This window comes from Vombatus ursinus, unplaced genomic scaffold (assembly GCF_900497805.2).
Source record: "Vombatus ursinus unplaced genomic scaffold, bare-nosed wombat genome assembly UNPS02014454.1, whole genome shotgun sequence".
NCBI lineage: Eukaryota > Metazoa > Chordata > Mammalia > Diprotodontia > Vombatidae > Vombatus > Vombatus ursinus.
Window position 1 is genome coordinate 811 of NW_020954232.1, and position 6,405 is coordinate 7,215.

At 33.5% G+C, this 6,405-nt stretch overlaps 1 long non-coding RNA gene across 1 annotated transcript; it reads right to left on the reverse strand.

Annotated features, from left to right (window-relative positions):
- Positions 1 to 326: 326 nt before the first annotated feature.
- LOC114042437 lies at positions 327 to 5,657 on the reverse strand. Its single transcript, XR_003568989.1, has 3 exons — positions 5,556 to 5,657; positions 2,611 to 2,669; positions 327 to 660 (listed from the first exon to the last, which is right to left on the reverse strand). It is a non-coding gene; the product is annotated as an uncharacterized LOC114042437 (long non-coding RNA).
- Positions 5,658 to 6,405: the final 748 nt, after the last annotated feature.

The following is a 6,405-nucleotide window of genomic DNA, read 5'->3' on the forward strand; positions in this document are numbered from 1 at the left end:
GTATCTTCTTCTGACAAAGATTAGACTAGACGGCTTATGATGTCCCATAACAAAGACTAATATGGAAATGTTTCTCATGATTTCACACAATTTCACATTAATAACCTGTATCTGATTGCTTACCATCTCAGGGAGGGAGGAAAGAAGACAGACAGGGAAGGACAGAATTTGGAACTCAAAACGTTAAAAAAGAAATGTCACATTGTTTTAACACATAATTGGGAGAAAATAAAAATACATTTTAAAAAATCTGATGTGCATGTTCTTTACACAAAACACTAAAAATAGCATCCTGATTTTTCTAAGTAAAGAATTACTTGTACTATAGTTTTCCTCAGGTAATATACAATGTTCCTGTTACTCTAAAAATAAATCCTGTTCTTATCAAAGAATACCTTGTGACATCAGAGATTTTAAAATGTAAAATTACTTTTATATTCTAATGTCATTAAGGTCACTTCAGTAAGAAAATTAGTTTTCTTTCTAAGAACTGCTTCTGAACATTATATTTGTTTATCTTCCCTACAAAACAAAATTTAAGGAAAAGCAGAATCATCTAAATACTCACAACAATGTCGCTGAGAACATTAGATGCTTGGTCATGCTTTAGATTTCCTTGAATGACATGACTTGAGAGCTCATAGAAAGCCTGCTGAATATCTAATGAAGAAAAAAAAATTAGCAGGCTAATTTTCATAATACTTAGGTTTTCCAACCTAAACCTCCATTAACATATGCTTGTGGTTATACCAAAACTCAATTCAGAAAAAAAATGTTGGTATGAGAAATTTTTTTAAACACCTTTAAATTTCTTTTCACTAGATAGAAAAAAAAAACTATTAAAAACAAATATTTAGGCTAGAAGATGAACTATTGAGAAGCAGAGATTCCACTTTTCCCTTATTTTCCTCCTAAAACAGTCCTATTTTTCTTTTCCCTTATTGCCTTATCTCTGGTATTGTTACCATCTCTGATGATTTTACAATTCAGCCATAAAAACTTTCTCAATTCTTCTCACACTCCATACTCCTTTCCCCATGCCTCACAGAATCCATCTCTTTATTCAAGGCTGAGATCAATCAGAGCAGCTAGGTGGCGCAGTGGATAAAGCACAGGCCCCAGAGTCAGGAGAGCTCAAATCCAGTCTCAGACACATAACACTCACTAGCTGTGTGACCCTGGACAAGTCACTTAACCCCAATTGCCTCGCCAGAAAAAAAAAAAAAGAGAGAGACTAAGATCAATCCATACAAGCAGGAAAAGGACCCACGTGTATTTATATTTATATAAATATTTACATTTATTTACATTTATAGCAGCTTTTTTTTGTGGTGGCCAAAAGTTGGAAATTGAGAGGATACCCATCTGTTGGGGAATGGCTGAACAAGTGGTGGTCTATGAATGTAGTGTAATACCACTGTACTGCACGAAATAATAAGTGGGCCGACTTCAGAACAACCTGTAAAGACTTGTACGGACTGATGCTGAGTGAAGTGAGCAGAACCAAGAGAATGTTGCACACAATAACAGCCACGTTGTGTGATGACTAATATTGATAAACTTAACCCTTCCCAGCAATTCGAGGATCTAAGACATCTCCAAAGGTCTCATGATTGAAAATGCTATCCACATCCAGAGAAAGTACTATGGAGTCTCAATGCAGATGGAAGCACATTATTTACCCCATCAGATTGAACAGCTTCTCCCAAAATGTCCATTTAAGGAGTCAAACTAGTCATGTGTCACTGTGGAGACTCTCCAACGCTCCCCTCAGATTTTCTAGGTTTGTACTCTGTTAAGGGCTTGTCTTTCTCAGTTGTCATATTTTCCAGAAACACTGGACTTAGAGTCTACAGGAGGCACTGAATGTATCATAATTTGTTGTTTGCACCCATGTGCTTGAGAGTCAAGACAGGTGTAGGCCAGATTTAAGATTCAAGATTAGTTAATTTAAGATTTACCGTTTCCAATTCAATGTCTCAAAGGTTTTGGTTAACGACTGTTTCAGCTCTTTCCCCACAGGAAATGTAAGCTCCTAAAAGTCAAAGTTTTCTTTTTTTTTGTATGTGTATTCTCAGCCTTAACAAATAGATGATGCACATACTAACAGAAAATATTTAAAATTCACAGGGAGAAAAAAAAGGTAAGCAATCTCAAGGCAAACAACAGAAACAGAAGTGGGAAGGAAAAAGGCTGTGCTGTTCTAGACCCTAAACAATGATCACTAAAGCAGTAATTAGGAAATCCTGTTCTAGTTTTTTAAAACTTTTAAGAATAAGATTTAATTGCCAACTGATAAGCAGTATCTGTCACCCTTTAAAGACCAATCCAAGTCTCTGATAACTAGAGAAATTACAGTATGGTTGGAGTTTGTGTAATAGTTCAAGGAGTTTCTTGAATTGGCTGGTACAGCCATTCCAGAAAACATGGAAAACTCAGTTATTAAACTATGCATACTCTTTCACATAGATATACCCTTATTAAACCTATGTATACAAAAAAATTGGAAAAAAGCAACACTCACTATTTAGGTTAAAAAATCTGTTTTTCTAAACAAAAGGTCAAAGCATAATACAAAAAACAAAGAACTACAAAAATGTCGTAACCTACCTGTGAAAGTCTTATTTTCATGGCCTTTATTTTCACTAAGCACACGACATAATTTCAGACTGAAATAAGACAAAATTCACAAGTCAGAATAATTTAAAAGGAATCTCAGTCACTGTGTTTGACAGTTAATTTTAAGACCATGTGTTTTAAGTTTAAAAGATACCTCGAATATGTTAAGGGTTTCTAAAACTTTTACTATGCCTTTTTATTGGTTTTGTTATTTATATAATATATTGTGGTTATAATTTACCTATTACTGAAGCAAACTTGCATTCCTGGAAGAATCATAATTGCCTAACTGCTAACTCCTTGTCTACTTTCTTCCCAAAATAAAAAACAAATGAATGTACAGTTAAGCAAACTAATCCATACATCTCAAAATATACTTCTAATTCTGAACCTATTTAATATAAAAAATACATAAAAAATCAAACTAAAAATAAATTTAAAAGTGTTTGTTAGGTCTGTATTATTTGTTACACGCTGGAGATGAAAATAATAGAGCCAGTAATCACAACAGGTCACCAACTGCAGACAGTATACATACATCAGTCAGTAAAGCGGCTGATCAATTGACAGCCACTAAAGATGGAAAAGATAAAGTTCTCACCATTTTATTATTTTATTAATGGAAATAATAAGGTTCCCTTACTATGTTTTGTCATTGGGAGTTTCTTATAACCAAAAACTGCTTTATGTTCTATTTAATATAAATTCACAGAAGCAGAGAGACTTCTGGGAATTATCACTTTAGGGTTCACTAAGGGGTTTTACTTTGTGGTAACTGGTTTTTTAATCAATGACTTTAATGTAGTTCAATGAGTCTTTTTTTAGAAGAAAAGACTACTTAGAAAGAAAAAAGAAAAATAAGTTAATGATTCTGCCTGTTCACATCAACAATGTGTTTTTCAGTTGTCCTTAGTGTACTACTAATATACGTTGAGTTAAGAAAACCTGTTTTCAAATCATATATTGGAATTACCTCTCACAAGCTGGGGAAAGAGAAGGCAGCTAAGTGGCATTATAATGGAGCTACCCTTTTCTTCCTCCATGCAAATGACCCTGGGCAAGTCAGTTAACCCTGCCTGCCTCAGTTTCTTCTCTGTAAAATGCGCTAGAGTAGGAAATGGCAAACCACTCCAGTATATCTGCCAAGAAAATCTCAAATAAGGTCATGAAGGGTCAAATACAACTGGAAAATGAGTGCACAATAACAACAAATGTAGAAAGGGCCATACTAAATCTACTACACCTCCGGGATTAATAATAAAAAGTAATATTTTTATACAGCCCCTAGTACATGACATCAGTGTGGGAAGTGCTTTGCAATTAAAATCTTATTTGGTGAAATGTTTGCAACCTTTCATATGTGTTAAGTGAGGCAGACCAGTTAAGTGACTTGCCCAGAGTCATATGGGTAGGCTGTATCTGAGGCTGGATTTGAACTAATGTCTCCTTGACTCTAAGCCTAGTTATGGCTACTCTTAGATATAAGTACATATACAATTTTGAAAAAAAAATCCCACTCTGTAAATGGTTGCAGACCTGCAGGTTCTAATTACTCACTCTCTCCCATCTTAATTTAATCAGTCACTAAATTATCACTGTCATCTTTTTTATATTCACCAACATTATTTCTGGCCATTATCACCTCTCAAATGTACCACTACCATAATTTCTAGTTGGCCTCTTTCCTATTCAATCTAACAACATTCTGCCAGATGCTGCCAAAATTGGCCCATATCATCCCATTACTCCAAAATCTCCATTTTTTACAGGTTTCTAGTTATATTAGTATCTTTGGGTTGGATTTTTGTAGTATTTCTACTATTTAAAAAATTCTCTGGTATATACATCTTTTTGCATATGATATTTCTTTGCAAAACTGAAAGAAATGAAAAAATGAGAATCATTGAAGTTGGTTTGTTAAACAAGTAAAAAGAAATAGACATATTTCAACAGAATTCTGTTGGCAATAGATATGGTAGGTTGAGTTCATCAAAAAAAATTTGTAACAAATGCTGTAGCTTCAAATTTTACTTTTCAACTTGGACTGAAGTAAATTACGTATGTCATTTATTTTTCAATATGAGTTAGTTCAACTGAATAACAAAATTATTTTTCATTTAAGATTTAGATATTTTTGTTATTAAAAGTAAATCAAAATAGTTCAATTAAAATAATCATTTATATGGAAGGAAATTTAGGGTTAAGTAGTACGTTACTTTTTAATATGAAATTAAATTTTTTGTGTGAGCATGGTGCTTAAATATTTCCATAACTTTTAATCCGAATTTTCATGCTGACTAAATGATAGCGCAAAATGACTTTAAATTTCGAAATAAGTTTTTGCATAAATATTTAAAAAAAAAATTTTTTTAATGTTACTGTGTTAGACTAGATATGTTTTATGAGTGGTCATTTCTTTGTATTAGGTAGAACAAAACACCTGGAAAAAAGGCTGTTGGAGTTATTGTAGCATGTAGTGTAATATGTGCATGATATATAATTTAACTTTTTATATATATGCCATATTTTTTGGTGCAAAAGTTTTTTAAAGATTACTTTTTGGGTTATGAAAGTCTTAAGCTTATGAAGAATCCATATTATACTGCAGTTCGATAACTAAGACTACATTAGTAAAATGCTTGTTGTTTGTTTAAACTAATTAATTTTAAATGCCACGTTTGATATCATTTCTGCAATTTAGTTAAAGTTTACATGGAATGAGTTAAATTGGGATAGAATTTTCAAAAAATGTTTTAAGTTTTCTCTACAACGGTTTTTTCACCAGAAAGCATTTCCGCAGAAAAGGTTATAACAAGGAAAGTGAAGGCCCAAACCGTAAAGTACTGAAATAAAAATTTTCAACATAAAATATTCCCCTTGTAAGAATAAAGCTGTCCTGTTTTTGCTCTTAAGGAAAATTCCCATTCCTCACTCACAATTCGATTTTCCCGATTTTTCCCAGTTCGTTGTCCACTCCGCCGGCACCATCGCAGCCATTTTCCCCGGATGAGAAAGGGAATTCTGGGAAATTTTACGCAATTGAAAAAAAGGACCTTAGCATTTGGGGGGAGGGGCGGATGCTTTAAAAACAGTTTAAAAAATACTCCCATGTTTATGAATAATGACACACGACATTTTTTTTGACATTCCTTTTTTTTTGGCTTTCCCCTTAGAAAGGACCAGATAAATTTCTTGCAGAAAGCAGGATTTTAGCTGGGACTGAAAAGAAGCCAGAGGAAATAAGGAAGGAACCAGGTTACGAAAGACTGTGTAAAAGCCCAGAGGATTCTATATTTGAACCGGAAGATAAATGAGAACCACATGAGTTTAATGAAATAGGTAGCTGCCAAGGGGAATCCTGTTAATCAGGAAGTAGATATCAAGCTTCATCATCAGTTCTAGAGTCACAATTCTGTGGAGTTAAATGACTTAAACTTTATGTTTTTACTACCTATTGGGAAATGAGCCTAATTAAATGTAAATCAGTTCCCCATGTATCTTGGAAATACAACTTATTAGAGAAATTTGGTGGAGAGTCTCCCCCCACCCAAATTTACCTGTTTCCCTTCTAATTTTAAGTGGAGAGAATTGTGTGAATCAAATTGATTACATCTTGTAAAAACTGACTCCATTTTGAGACTTAGGTTTCATTTTCCTGTAAATTCCACCAGCTTACTACTTATGGGAATTGACTGACATCCTATTTCATATTCCAAAAATTCCACCTGCTCCCTCCCCATTCTAACTCAGAATGTCCTTAATCTTTCCTCCAATTAAAAATCAAAT